Consider the following 16354-nt stretch of genomic DNA (forward strand, 5'->3'; position numbering starts at 1 on the left):
AATAAAGTGTGTCGGTGCAGTACACATCGGGCCTCCCTGCCTCTGCCTCCCTGCTAAGAGTGTTAACCTATCTAATGTAATCCACATTCCTTTCCTTACTTTTCTCTTCCCTTCTCCTATGCCATCTGGAATGTCCGTTCTCTGACTAACAAGGCTCTAGTTGTACATGACCTCTTCTGCTCTCATCATTCACAATCAGTCATTCCCCTCACCCCATCTTACCTGTCCCACTGATTTTCCTCTGCTTAATTAAACTCTCCTCTGACATCTACTCTAACCTCTCTGCTCTCTCTCTCTTTCCGCTTAAACTAACAATCTTATTAACTCTTACAATGCTATCCTCCTATCTATATGCCCCCTCTAGGCTCTGACACACTTGTCCCTCTAGCCCACACCCTTGGCTAAATTCCCAAACATGTTCATCACACTTCCACTCGCTGTTCTTAATGCCTATGAAGGAAATCACACAATTGATATTTGATTTTTCTACAGTAAAAATGTCTCCAGTCCTGTATAAAGCTGCTCTCTGGGGCCAAACCACACTACTTTTTTTTCACATTCATCAACACTCAAATTTAATTTACGCTGTCTTTTTTTCCCTGTATTTGACTCCCTCCACTAACCTTCTCCTCACACTTGCCATCCTTCCTTCACTTCTCCTCAAGCATTTGACTACTTCAGAGGCAAGGTGGATGCCACCCACAAGGAGATTCCTTCTGTCCCTTCCCCCTTCTCTCCTTCTACCTAATTCTCCTTCTGCATTTGACTCCTTTTCTTCTCTTACAGAGCTGGAAGCTAATCATCTTCTCTTCTCCCTCTACCACATGCCCTCTAGATCGTATCCCCTCACACCTTACTGCATCTCTTAGTCCCCACTCTCACCCACATCTTCAATTCCTCCCTATTCTCTGGCTCTTTACCCTCTTACTTTAAGCCTGTAGTGGTCACCCTTTTCTCAGAAACAACCTACACCCTATGTGCCTTACTAACTACTGCCCTGTATCCCTCCTGCTGTTTGTCTCCTAATTGCTAGAATGTCAACATTCTTAAATCACATTCCCTCCTGGATCCTTTACAACCTGCCTTTCGTACAGCTCGTTCTACAGACTGTGCTTAAAGCAAATTCCCAAGGTCACTTTTCCCTACTAATCCTACTTGATCTATCTGCTGCGTTTAATGCTCTCAATCACTCTCCTCCTTCATATTCTAAACTCTCTCTTGGTATCCGTAACACAGTTCTATCCTGGTTTTCATCATAACTTTCCTGTCACACATTCTCCATCTCTGTTGCTAACATGTCTTTGTCTTCTATTGATCTGTCTGTGGGTATACATCAGGGCTCTGTTCTGAGATCTCTCTTTCTCTCTACATACTATCATTTGGTGACCTCATCAACTCTTTGTGACAATCCTATAAATAACAAATACAAATATCAGGTCATGGGAATAAGTGATTTGGACATAAAAGTAACATTTCGGAAGTGTGGACAACTAATACATCTTGTAGATTGCCTTTACAGTGTGATGTCATTGATTCAGTAGATTGTGTGCAGACCAGGACTGCAGTACAGTGTCACTCACATGGATGACTTGCGTGGTAGAAGCTCAAGAACAAGGATGTCAAACTCCAGTCCTCGAGGGCAGCAAACAGGCCAGGTTTTCAGGATATCCCTACTGAAAACCTGGCCTGTTTGGGACCCTCGAGGACTGGAGTTTGACATGCATGCTCTAGAAGGAGCACAGCTGTGGGTGGGAGGTGGATTTGCTTTGCATCAAATGGTTTGGAGCAAGGTTTATTGTATGTATTATCATAATAACAATGCAATGCTTAACTTTTATTTCAGGAGGGATGACTGCAGAACAGAAGTGAATATTGAAGCCATGTGTTCCTTTTCTTGCAAAAGAGAAAATTTGAAGGACAGTTGAAGAGAAGGAAAATTACTACACAGAGACAGATAAGCAATGTGTATATTTCTCATTTACCATTTAGTATTTGTCGTTTTATTGACTCCACACAATCCGGCTGCTACGGGTTTCACATTGAATATTTTCATCTCTACTCTACCCCTTCCTGTGATCTGAACCATGCAAGTTTTCGTTGATTCAATACATCATGAGTAGAGGGTGGCTACAGTATGAAGTAAAGACCCAAGGACCACATCTACTACCATTCATAACAAGAACATGTGCAGTAGCGCACAGCTGCAGTTCTATGTGATTGTTATGAAAGGTTGAGGTGGTTCAATTCTATGAATCTGGAGTGGGATGGATCCTGTTTGCATCATATGGTTTCATCTAGGCCAGTAGATTATATAACTCTCAGTACAGGTTACACATGGCATCAGTATTAGTGATTTAAAGAGGAGGAAAGCTTCAATGTGGAGAACAAAGCCAAGTAATGTTGAAGTTACTCCTTTTACCATTTACTTGGTCAGTCTGTACTGTCTACTCCCCACACAGCTGCTAAGGATCTTCCATTTTAAATACTTTCACCTCCTATTCTGCACTGCTTTGCTGCCCATTATTCAGAGATGCGTTCCAGTCATGTTTACCACTCTGAATCTCTCTGCAGTCATTGGTTCAGCATATCATGGGTAGAGCATGGCTACAGATACAGCAAGCTATTATTATTTTACCGGCTGATCATCCATAATATTGCATTAAAACATAGAATATCACTTAATTTCCAAAAGATTCAGTGATGCTGATAATGCAGAATCTCACAACATTTCCCATCATAATGCCATAATGCACAAGTGGGAGAAATAATCCTTGCTATATCTGTACATTGTGTGACGTATTACCTCAATGACCAATGAGAGCAAGTACATCTTCTGTATAGAGCGGCTGTGTTATGATGCAGTTATTGATCATCATTGACATAATCACAAGAATCTTATGCAAAGGGAAATTGTCCGCAGCGAAGTGAGATTTCAGCCCCCAAACGTCTGTAATATTAATGCAATGTCTTACTTTTGTTGCAGTGAACACTGAAGAGACGGATCTACTACAACACTGTACAGGATGAGCATACGCTACAAGCAGCAAAATGATCTTGCAGTTGACAGTATGTTGTTCTGGTAATGTGCACAATTATTATTTATGGGCTACACACCACAGTGCTGGACATATTCTGTTAACTTCAACTCTACTCCTAACATGGAGATGTCTTCCTGGTGTTACTGATTCAGTACATCATATGCACAGTGTGGTTATGATATGATGGATTGATTTAATGAACCCACCAACCAATGATGACATCTGCATCATCTTCTGTAAAGTGCAGCTACAGCATGATATTATCAGCATTTGGTGCGGTATAATCAGAGGTATCTATGTGCTTTTGTGCCTGTTTTAAGTCCTCCAGCTTAACGCCCCTACACCTCCCACTACACAGGCATACTTACTTATGCATACACTGACATCTGGCATACCTACACACACCCCAGGGCCACTTCCTTCCCCTGATGTCAGGGAGAGGATGGGCATGCAGAGTGCAGTAAGTCTCCACGTTACTCTGGCCAACAGTCTTGGCCTACCTCCAGCATCTGTCACCCACAACATCTGTTCCCTCCTTGTAAAGTGCTGAACTATCTCACCTGGGTCAGTGCTATAGCTGATCACAGTGCCCGATCAGGATGTCACTGTGACAGGCAGCAGTGCAGATTGACCGGTCAATCAATGCAGTGCCGCAACATATGCACTAAATGAGATTTCCGTGCCCCCAGTCAGGTTACTCCCTGGGCAGTGACCCTGCTCACACCCTCCCCTAGTTCCACCTCTGATCACAATTATCTCTCTTGGAGAGTGTAGCAAATTGGAGTTGGGGGAATCTCACCTCTGCCATGCATGGTCACAATCTGGGCACAGGACCCAAATAGTGGGCAATGTGGCACTTCTTACAGTAGAGAATAAGTAACTTTATTCTTTACTTGTGTATTAAGGACCTTATTTGCATTAAATTCAGTCCACATGGGACCAAGACTTTCTGGCTTACTGAACAAAGTGGAATTGTTTCGTAGAGGGTGGAGAATTGTATTTTATCTGAAATTACCCCCTCTGCACAAAATACAAACAATTATACCCATACAAGTACCTTGTGGAAGTTGTTGCCCTCTATCTTCCTGTGGTCTCTCCCTGTTTCTCACCGTGCCTCCTCCCATTTCCTTGCACCTCTGCGTCTCCGCATATATCCCTATACTCAGAGCCGGCTCCTGTCAGTGACATGGGATGCCCAAATATGAGCATACCCATATATGGGCATCCATGCCACTGACCGGAGCCCGCTCTGTTGCGGATATGGAGAGAGACTGGGAGATTTACATCCCCTTATAATTCATATGGTGCATAGTACCGGCACGTATTGTTTTACCGGTACAGTGTACCTTCTTACTTTCACACTGGTACAGTATGTGCTGCAGTGGGACTGAGAGGGATATATTGGTAACACATAGTCATTGGTGGGGGAATTCAATCCATTTTGAAAATAGTAATGCATTGTTTTTTACTTTTTTTTTTGCAGTAATGAAGAATGAAAAAGTTCTGTTAAAATTGAATTGGACGTGAACTGGATTCAGCATCAACTCTGCACCAGTGTGAATTGATGTTCTTTAATGTTCTGATAAGGTACATGCAACATCTCTTCCTCAACCCCTGCACCACTCTCTGCCTCTTGCCTCTCTCTCTCCACCTCCCTGCTAAGCGTATTAACCCATCTAATGTAATCCACATTCCATGTCTCACTTTACTCTTCACTTCTCACGTGCCCTCTGGAATGTCTGCTCTCTGACTAACAAGGTCTATTTGTACATGACCTCTTCTGCTCTCATCATCCACCACCTCTCATTCCCCTCACCCCTGTCCTACTCGATACCTCAGCTTAATTGAACTCTCTCCTCTGACATCTACCCTTATCTCTAACCTCTCCTCACTTTCTGCTTAAACTAACTATCTTGTTAACTTTTACAATGCTATCATCTCCTCCCTCCTCCTCCCTCCTCCATCATATATATGCCCCTTCTAGGCTCTGACACACTCATCCCTCTAAGGCCATGATTATCATGGGCACATGCTTGGTCGTCCACAGTGTGTGCGAGCGATGCAGAGCCGCCTCGGACCTCAGTGCAGGGATTGCTGCATACCCCCAGCATCTGTCACCCACAAACAATACACACACTAATACTCCCCACAATACACACTATAATACCTCCTCAATACTAATCTCCCCAATAATATTATAGCTCCAAACACAATATACACAACACCCTTACACAAGATACACAATCTAGTACTCTCCTCTGCACCTCTACACACAATATAATACTCCCACACACACAATATACACACTACCCTCCTACCCCCATAAAATACAACCAATAATACACACACACTTTGTGGATGTTGGGACCAGCTCCCGGCATGCACCAGTGAAAGAGAGAGGCCCGCAGAAGCTCGGAAGAACTCCCTCCATCCGTGCCTTCCTCCGTTTCACATCTTCTCCCTGTCTCTCTCCCTCCCTTTCCTTGCATCTCCCTGCGTCTTTACGTATACCCAGTCAGTGACGGCTCGGGTCACGTGATGCCTTAATATGGGCTTATCCATATATGTTCATCCACGTCACTAATGTGATGCCCGCACTGTTGCGGAGCTGGTACTTACGACGGGCACTTATTGTTTTATCAGTACTGCGTACCTGACTCTACCGGCCTACTTTCAACACTAGTACAATATGTGCTTCACTACGAGTGAGTGGGGAATATTGGCATCACACAGTCACTGTTGAATATGCCATTCAATCCATTTTGAAAATAGTAATGCAATGTGGTTTTGTTTTGTTTGCTTTTTGCAGTAATGAAGAATGGAAAAGTTATATTAAAATTAAATTGGAGGGGGACTAGATTCAGCATTTCATCATGAACTCTGCACTTGTGAGAATTTAACTTCTTGAATACCCTGACAGGTACACGCAACATTAAGACTATAATCTGCTGTGCAAGCTTTCGTGCTATACCTCCCCCTCAGGTTTTGATTTATACATTTGCTCCCTCAATTCATGTCCTCTAATATTTGAAAGCTCTCTCCTAGCATTTTCTCTTTACCACAGAACGTCATCCCAATGTAACCTCTCTCTTGTTCTTTCTGCTTGCTGTTTCCTCACTCCTCTGTTAAACTTTTCTAATTTCTCTAACTTCCACACTCCTGCTTTTATCCACATGTTCTCCTCTTTCCTTCCCCTACCTTTGCATGTGTCTACACACTGCACCATTTGTACAGACCTCTATTGCAGCTATTTCTGCACTGCTCAATGAAAAGCACTCTTTAATATCCTATTCTCTGTGCCCCCTCTCTCTGCGCCCCCTCTTTTGGCGCCTCCTCTCTCTGCGCCCCCTCTCTCTGCGCCTATCTGTCTCATTCTCTCTACGTCCCTCTCTCTCTACATAGAGCTATCTCTGTCTCTCTCTACACCTATCTCTGTGTCTTCTTCTATGTTTGCTGATGTGTGGGATATCTCTTATAATCTTGAACCTGCTCATATACACTGGCGACACACTTTATTCGAGCTCGGCTAGTCCCACGAATTCGGGTATACCCGGGTGTATTGAGGTTTGTGACTGTTTTCTGCCCGAGTACATTGGGTTATTTTCCAGGCAGGGATTGAAGCATTTTATTCCCGCTGGCTGCAATACTGCACAGTATATATATATATATATATATACTGCATTACAATTCATGAATTTATGCCATCTGGTAGACACGCGAAGCATTGCAGCCTATTAAATCCTAATCATTATCATTTAACAGATCAGCCAACCATCAGCCAGGCATGAACCCAGGCTGGGAAGGCAAACGCAACGGGGCTTGTCAGAGGTGAGGAGCGGCGCATTCCAGGTATCTGCCAGGTACATACTGGGTATTTGCTCGAATAAAGTGTGTCGGTGCAGTACACATCGGGCCTCCCTGCCTCTGCCTCCCTGCTAAGAGTGTTAACCTATCTAATGTAATCCACATTCCTTTCCTTACTTTTCTCTTCCCTTCTCCTATGCCATCTGGAATGTCCGTTCTCTGACTAACAAGGCTCTAGTTGTACATGACCTCTTCTGCTCTCATCATTCACAATCAGTCATTCCCCTCACCCCATCTTACCTGTCCCACTGATTTGCCTCTGCTTAATTAAACTCTCCTCTGACATCTACTCTAACCTCTCTGCTCTCTCTCTCTTTCCGCTTAAACTAACAATCTTATTAACTCTTACAATGCTATCCTCCTATCTATATGCCCCCTCTAGGCTCTGACACACTTGTCCCTCTAGCCCACACCCTTGGCTAAATTCCCAAACATGTTCATCACACTTCCACTCGCTGTTCTTAATGCCTATGAAGGAAATCACACAATTGATATTTGATTTTTCTACAGTAAAAATGTCTCCAGTCCTGTATAAAGCTGCTCTCTGGGGCCAAACCACACTACTTTTTTTTCACATTCATCAACACTCAAATTTAATTTACGCTGTCTTTTTTTCCCTGTATTTGACTCCCTCCACTAACCTTCTCCTCACACTTGCCATCCTTCCTTCACTTCTCCTCAAGCATTTGACTACTTCAGAGGCAAGGTGGATGCCACCCACAAGGAGATTCCTTCTGTCCCTTCCCCCTTCTCTCCTTCTACCTAATTCTCCTTCTGCATTTGACTCCTTTTCTTCTCTTACAGAGCTGGAAGCTAATCATCTTCTCTTCTCCCTCTACCACATGCCCTCTAGATCGTATCCCCTCACACCTTACTGCATCTCTTAGTCCCCACTCTCACCCACATCTTCAATTCCTCCCTATTCTCTGGCTCTTTACCCTCTTACTTTAAGCCTGTAGTGGTCACCCTTTTCTCAGAAACAACCTACACCCTATGTGCCTTACTAACTACCGCCCTGTATCCCTCCTGCTGTTTGTCTCCTAATTGCTAGAATGTCAACATTCTTAAATCACATTCCCTCCTGGATCCTTTACAACCTGCCTTTCGTACAGCTCGTTCTACAGACTGTGCTCAAAGCAAATTCCCAAGGTCACTTTTCCCTACTAATCCTACTTGATCTATCTGCTGCGTTTGATGCTCTCAATCACTCTCCTCCTTCATATTCTAAACTCTCTCTTGGTATCCGTAACACAGTTCTATCCTGGTTTTCATCATAACTTTCCTGTCACACATTCTCCATCTCTGTTGCTAACATGTCTTTGTCTTCTATTGATCTGTCTGTGGGTATACATCAGGGCTCTGTTCTGAGATCTCTCTTTCTCTCTACATACTATCATTTGGTGACCTCATCAACTCTTTGTGACAATCCTATAAATAACAAATACAAATATCAGGTCATGGGAATAAGTGATTTGGACATAAAAGTAACATTTCGGAAGTGTGGACAACTAATACATCTTGTAGATTGCCTTTACAGTGTGATGTCATTGATTCAGTAGATTGTGTGCAGACCAGGACTGCAGTACAGTGTCACTCACATGGATGACTTGCGTGGTAGAAGCTCAAGAACAAGGATGTCAAACTCCAGTCCTCGAGGGCAGCAAACAGGCCAGGTTTTCAGGATATCCCTACTGAAAACCTGGCCTGTTTGGGACCCTCGAGGACTGGAGTTTGACATGCATGCTCTAGAAGGAGCACAGCTGTGGGTGGGAGGTGGATTTGCTTTGCATCAAATGGTTTGGAGCAAGGTTTATTGTATGTATTATCATAATAACAATGCAATGCTTAACTTTTATTTCAGGAGGGATGACTGCAGAACAGAAGTGAATATTGAAGCCATGTGTTCCTTTTCTTGCAAAAGAGAAAATTTGAAGGACAGTTGAAGAGAAGGAAAATTACTACACAGAGACAGATAAGCAATGTGTATATTTCTCATTTACCATTTAGTATTTGTCGTTTTATTGACTCCACACAATCCGGCTGCTACGGGTTTCACATTGAATATTTTCATCTCTACTCTACCCCTTCCTGTGATCTGAACCATGCAAGTTTTCGTTGATTCAATACATCATGAGTAGAGGGTGGCTACAGTATGAAGTAAAGACCCAAGGACCACATCTACTACCATTCATAACAAGAACATGTGCAGTAGCGCACAGCTGCAGTTCTATGTGATTGTTATGAAAGGTTGAGGTGGTTCAATTCTATGAATCTGGAGTGGGATGGATCCTGTTTGCATCATATGGTTTCATCTAGGCCAGTAGATTATATAACTCTCAGTACAGGTTACACATGGCATCAGTATTAGTGATTTAAAGAGGAGGAAAGCTTCAATGTGGAGAACAAAGCCAAGTAATGTTGAAGTTACTCCTTTTACCATTTACTTGGTCAGTCTGTACTGTCTACTCCCCACACAGCTGCTAAGGATCTTCCATTTTAAATACTTTCACCTCCTATTCTGCACTGCTTTGCTGCCCATTATTCAGAGATGCGTTCCAGTCATGTTTACCACTCTGAATCTCTCTGCAGTCATTGGTTCAGCACATCATGGGTAGAGCATGGCTACAGATACAGCAAGCTATTATTATTTTACCGGCTGATCATCCATAATATTGCATTAAAACATAGAATATCACTTAATTTCCAAAAGATTCAGTGATGCTGATAATGCAGAATCTCACAACATTTCCCATCATAATGCCATAATGCACCAGTGGGAGAAATAATCCTTGCTATATCTGTACATTGTGTGACGTATTACCTCCATGACCATTGAGAGCAAGTACATCTTCTGTATAGAGCGGCTGTGTTATGATGCAGTTATTGATCATCATTGACATAATCACAAGAATCTTATGCAAAGGGAAATTGTCCGCAGCGAAGTGAGATTTCAGCCCCCAAACGTCTGTAATATTAATGCAATGTCTTACTTTTGTTGCAGTGAACACTGAAGAGACGGATCTACTACAACACTGTACAGGATGAGCATACGCTACAAGCAGCAAAATGATCTTGCAGTTGACAGTATGTTGTTCTGGTAATGTGCACAATTATTATTTATGGGCTACACACCACAGTGCTGGACATATTCTGTTAACTTCAACTCTACTCCTAACATGGAGATGTCTTCCTGGTGTTACTGATTCAGTACATCATATGCACAGTGTGGTTATGATATGATGGATTGATTTAATGAACCCACCAACCAATGATGACATCTGCATCATCTTCTGTAAAGTGCAGCTACAGCATGATATTATCAGCATTTGGTGCGGTATAATCAGAGGTATCTATGTGCTTTTGTGCCTGTTTTAAGTCCTCCAGCTTAACGCCCCTACACCTCCCACTACACAGGCATACTTGCTTATGCATACACTGACATCTGGCATACCTACACACACCCCAGGGCCACTTCCTTCCCCTGATGTCAGGGAGAGGATGGGCATGCAGAGTGCAGTAAGTCTCCACGTTACTCTGGCCAACAGTCTTGGCCTACCTCCAGCATCTGTCACCCACAACATCTGTTCCCTCCTTGTAAAGTGCTGAACTATCTCACCTGGGTCAGTGCTATAGCTGATCACAGTGCCCGATCAGGATGTCACTGTGACAGGCAGCAGTGCAGATTGACCGGTCAATCAATGCAGTGCCGCAACATATGCACTAAATGAGATTTCCGTGCCCCCAGTCAGGTTACTCCCTGGGCAGTGACCCTGCTCACACCCTCCCCTAGTTCCACCTCTGATCACAATTATCTCTCTTGGAGAGTGTAGCAAATTGGAGTTGGGGGAATCTCACCTCTGCCATGCATGGTCACAATCTGGGCACAGGACCCAAATAGTGGGCAATGTGGCACTTCTTACAGTAGAGAATAAGTAACTTTATTCTTTACTTGTGTATTAAGGACCTTCTTTGCATTAAATTCAGTCCACATGGGACCAAGACTTTCTGGCTTACTGAACAAAGTGGAATTGTTTCGTAGAGGGTGGAGAATTGTATTTTATCTGAAATTACCCCCTCTGCACAAAATACAAACAATTATACCCATACAAGTACCTTGTGGAAGTTGTTGCCCTCTATCTTCCTGTGGTCTCTCCCTGTTTCTCACCGTGCCTCCTCCCATTTCCTTGCACCTCTGCGTCTCCGCATATATCCCTATACTCAGAGCCGGCTCCGGTCAGTGACATGGGATGCCCAAATATGAGCATACCCATATATGGGCATCCATGCCACTGACCGGAGCCCGCTCTGTTGCGGATATGGAGAGAGACTGGGAGATTTACATCCCCTTATAATTCATATGGTGCATAGTACCGGCACGTATTGTTTTACCGGTACTGTGTACCTTCCTACTTTCACACTGGTACAGTATATGCTGCAGTGGGACTGAGAGGGATATATTGGTAACACATAGTCATTGTTGGGGGAATTCAATCCATTTTGAAAATAGTAATGAAATGTTTTTTACTTTTCTTTTTTTTCAGTAATGAAGAATGAAACATTTCTGTTAAAATTGAATTGGAGGTGAACTGGATTCATCATCAACTCTGCACCAGTGTGAATTGATGTTCTTTAATGTTCTGATAAGGTACATGCAACATCTCTTCCTCAACCCCTGCACCACTCTCTGCCTCTTGCCTCTCTCTCTCCACCTCCCTGCTAAGCGTATTAACCCATCTAATGTAATCCACATTCCATGTCTCACTTTACTCTTCACTTCTCACGTGCCCTCTGGAATGACTGCTCTCTGACTAACAAGGTCTATTTGTACATGACCTCTTCTGCTCTCATCCACCACCTCTCATTCCCCTCACCCCTGTCCTACTCGATACCTCAGCTTAATTGAACTCTCTCCTCTGACATCTACCCTTATCTCTAACCTCTCCTCACTTTCTGCTTAAACTAACTATCTTGTTAACTTTTACAATGCTATCATCTCCTCCTCCCTCCTCCTCCTTCCTCCTCCCTCCTCCATTATATATATACCCCTTCTAGGCTCTGACACTCTCATCCCTCTAAGGCCATGATTATCATGGGCACATGCTTGGTCGTCCACAGTGCGTGCGAGCGATGCAGAGCCGCCTCGGACCTCAGTGCAGGGATTGCTGCATACCCCCAGCATCTGTCACCCACAAACAATACACACACTAATACTCCCCACAATACACACTATAATACCTCCTCAATACTAATCTCCCCAATAATATTATAGCTCCAAACACAATATACACAACACCCTTACACAAGATACACAATCTAGTACTCTCCTCTGCACCTCTACACACAATATAATACTCCCACACACACAATATACACACTACCCTCCTACCCCCATAAAATACAACCAATAATACACACACACTTTGTGGATGTTGGGACCAGCTCCCGGCATGCACCAGTGAAAGAGAGAGGCCCGCAGAAGCTCGGAAGAACTCCCTCCATCCGTGCCTTCCTCCGTTTCACATCTTCTCCCTGTCTCTCTCCCTCCCTTTCCTTGCATCTCCCTGCGTCTTTACGTATACCCAGTCAGTGACGGCTCTGGTCACGTGATGCCTTAATATGGGCTTATCCATATATGTTCATCCACGTCACTAATGTGATGCCCGCACTGTTGCGGAGCTGGTACTTACGACGGGCACTTATTGTTTTATCAGTACTGCGTACCTGACTCTACCGGCCTACTTTCAACACTAGTACAATATGTGCTTCACTACGAGTGAGTGGGGAATATTGGCATCACACAGTCACTGTTGAATATGCCATTCAATCCATTTTGAAAATAGTAATGCAATGTGGTTTTGTTTTGTTTGCTTTTTGCAGTAATGAAGAATGGAAAAGTTATATTAAAATTAAATTGGAGGGGGACTAGATTCAGCATTTCATCATGAACTCTGCACTTGTGAGAATTTAACTTCTTGAATACCCTGACAGGTACACGCAACATTAAGACTATAATCTGCTGTGCAAGCTTTCGTGCTATACCTCCCCCTCAGGTTTTGATTTATACATTTGCTCCCTCAATTCATGTCCTCTAATATTTGAAAGCTCTCTCCTAGCATTTTCTCTTTACCACAGAACGTCATCCCAATGTAACCTCTCTCTTGTTCTTTCTGCTTGCTGTTTCCTCACTCCTCTGTTAAACTTTTCTAATTTCTCTAACTTCCACACTCCTGCTTTTATCCACATGTTCTCCTCTTTCCTTCCCCTACCTTTGCATGTGTCTACACACTGCACCATTTGTACAGACCTCTATTGCAGCTATTTCTGCACTGCTCAATGAAAAGCACTCTTTAATATCCTATTCTCTGTGCCCCCTCTCTCTGCGCCCCCTCTTTTGGCGCCTCCTCTCTCTGCGCCCCCTCTCTCTGCGCCTATCTGTCTCATTCTCTCTACGTCCCTCTCTCTCTACATAGAGCTATCTCTGTCTCTCTCTACACCTATCTCTGTCTCCTTCTATGTTTGCTGATGTGTGGGATATCTCTTATAATCTTGAACCTGCTCATATACACATCGGGCCTCCCTGCCTCTGCCTCCCTGCTAAGAGTGTTAACCTATCTAATGTAATCCACATTCCTTTCCTTACTTTTCTCTTCCCTTCTCCTATGCCATCTGGAATGTCCGTTCTCTGACTAACAAGGCTCTAGTTGTACATGACCTCTTCTGCTCTCATCATTCACAATCAGTCATTCCCCTCACCCCATCTTACCTGTCCCACTGATTTTCCTCTGCTTAATTAAACTCTCCTCTGACATCTACTCTAACCTCTCTGCTCTCTCTCTCTTTCCGCTTAAACTAACAATCTTATTAACTCTTACAATGCTATCCTCCTATCTATATGCCCCCTCTAGGCTCTGACACACTTGTCCCTCTAGCCCACACCCTTGGCTAAATTCCCAAACATGTTCATCACACTTCCACTCGCTGTTCTTAATGCCTATGAAGGAAATCACACAATTGATATTTGATTTTTCTACAGTAAAAATGTCTCCAGTCCTGTATAAAGCTGCTCTCTGGGGCCAAACCACACTACTTTTTTTTCACATTCATCAACACTCAAATTTAATTTACGCTGTCTTTTTTTCCCTGTATTTGACTCCCTCCACTAACCTTCTCCTCACACTTGCCATCCTTCCTTCACTTCTCCTCAAGCATTTGACTACTTCAGAGGCAAGGTGGATGCCACCCACAAGGAGATTCCTTCTGTCCCTTCCCCCTTCTCTCCTTCTACCTAATTCTCCTTCTGCATTTGACTCCTTTTCTTCTCTTACAGAGCTGGAAGCTAATCATCTTCTCTTCTCCCTCTACCACATGCCCTCTAGATCGTATCCCCTCACACCTTACTGCATCTCTTAGTCCCCACTCTCACCCACATCTTCAATTCCTCCCTATTCTCTGGCTCTTTACCCTCTTACTTTAAGCCTGTAGTGGTCACCCTTTTCTCAGAAACAACCTACACCCTATGTGCCTTACTAACTACTGCCCTGTATCCCTCCTGCTGTTTGTCTCCTAATTGCTAGAATGTCAACATTCTTAAATCACATTCCCTCCTGGATCCTTTACAACCTGCCTTTCGTACAGCTCGTTCTACAGACTGTGCTTAAAGCAAATTCCCAAGGTCACTTTTCCCTACTAATCCTACTTGATCTATCTGCTGCGTTTGATGCTCTCAATCACTCTCCTCCTTCATATTCTAAACTCTCTCTTGGTATCCGTAACACAGTTCTATCCTGGTTTTCATCATAACTTTCCTGTCACACATTCTCCATCTCTGTTGCTAACATGTCTTTGTCTTCTATTGATCTGTCTGTGGGTATACATCAGGGCTCTGTTCTGAGATCTCTCTTTCTCTCTACATACTATCATTTGGTGACCTCATCAACTCTTTGTGACAATCCTATAAATAACAAATACAAATATCAGGTCATGGGAATAAGTGATTTGGACATAAAAGTAACATTTCGGAAGTGTGGACAACTAATACATCTTGTAGATTGCCTTTACAGTGTGATGTCATTGATTCAGTAGATTGTGTGCAGACCAGGACTGCAGTACAGTGTCACTCACATGGATGACTTGCGTGGTAGAAGCTCAAGAACAAGGATGTCAAACTCCAGTCCTCGAGGGCAGCAAACAGGCCAGGTTTTCAGGATATCCCTACTGAAAACCTGGCCTGTTTGGGACCCTCGAGGACTGGAGTTTGACATGCATGCTCTAGAAGGAGCACAGCTGTGGGTGGGAGGTGGATTTGCTTTGCATCAAATGGTTTGGAGCAAGGTTTATTGTATGTATTATCATAATAACAATGCAATGCTTAACTTTTATTTCAGGAGGGATGACTGCAGAACAGAAGTGAATATTGAAGCCATGTGTTCCTTTTCTTGCAAAAGAGAAAATTTGAAGGACAGTTGAAGAGAAGGAAAATTACTACACAGAGACAGATAAGCAATGTGTATATTTCTCATTTACCATTTAGTATTTGTCGTTTTATTGACTCCACACAATCCGGCTGCTACGGGTTTCACATTGAATATTTTCATCTCTACTCTACCCCTTCCTGTGATCTGAACCATGCAAGTTTTCGTTGATTCAATACATCATGAGTAGAGGGTGGCTACAGTATGAAGTAAAGACCCAAGGACCACATCTACTACCATTCATAACAAGAACATGTGCAGTAGCGCACAGCTGCAGTTCTATGTGATTGTTATGAAAGGTTGAGGTGGTTCAATTCTATGAATCTGGAGTGGGATGGATCCTGTTTGCATCATATGGTTTCATCTAGGCCAGTAGATTATATAACTCTCAGTACAGGTTACACATGGCATCAGTATTAGTGATTTAAAGAGGAGGAAAGCTTCAATGTGGAGAACAAAGCCAAGTAATGTTGAAGTTACTCCTTTTACCATTTACTTGGTCAGTCTGTACTGTCTACTCTCCACACAGCTGCTAAGGATCTTCCATTTTAAATACTTTCACCTCCTATTCTGCACTGCTTTGCTGCCCATTATTCAGAGATGCGTTCCAGTCATGTTTACCACTCTGAATCTCTCTGCAGTCATTGGTTCAGCACATCATGGGTAGAGCATGGCTACAGATACAGCAAGCTATTATTATTTTACCGGCTGATCATCCATAATATTGCATTAAAACATAGAATATCACTTAATTTCCAAAAGATTCAGTGATGCTGATAATGCAGAATCTCACAACATTTCCCATCATAATGCCATAATGCACAAGTGGGAGAAATAATCCTTGCTATATCTGTACATTGTGTGACGTATTACCTCAATGACCAATGAGAGCAAGTACATCTTCTGTATAGAGCGGCTGTGTTATGATGCAGTTATTGATCATCATTGACATAATCACAAGAATCTTATGCAAAGGGAAAT

At 43.2% G+C, this 16354-nt stretch overlaps 1 long non-coding RNA gene across 14 annotated transcripts in view; it reads left to right on the forward strand.

Annotated features, from left to right (window-relative positions):
* LOC142475406 (uncharacterized) overlaps positions 1-16354 on the forward strand; it is a 51676-nt gene that overhangs the window by 14764 nt on the left and 20558 nt on the right. For 9 of the 14 annotated variants that reach the window (XR_012790924.1, XR_012790922.1, XR_012790928.1 and 6 more), the window contains 10 exons: positions 1844-1963; positions 2984-3079; positions 4522-4625; positions 5848-5958; positions 6801-6898; positions 8764-8883; positions 9904-9999; positions 11444-11547; positions 12780-12890; positions 15287-15406. This is a non-coding gene — a long non-coding RNA (uncharacterized LOC142475406). The remainder of the gene's footprint in view (positions 1-1843; positions 1964-2983; positions 3080-4521; positions 4626-5847; positions 5959-6800; positions 6899-8763; positions 8884-9903; positions 10000-11443; positions 11548-12779; positions 12891-15286; positions 15407-16354) is intronic. The other 5 variants (XR_012790923.1, XR_012790927.1, XR_012790933.1 and 2 more) reach the window with 5 other exon arrangements.

Source organism: Ascaphus truei, unplaced genomic scaffold, assembly GCF_040206685.1.
Source record: "Ascaphus truei isolate aAscTru1 unplaced genomic scaffold, aAscTru1.hap1 HAP1_SCAFFOLD_1214, whole genome shotgun sequence".
Classification (NCBI taxonomy): domain Eukaryota; kingdom Metazoa; phylum Chordata; class Amphibia; order Anura; family Ascaphidae; genus Ascaphus; species Ascaphus truei.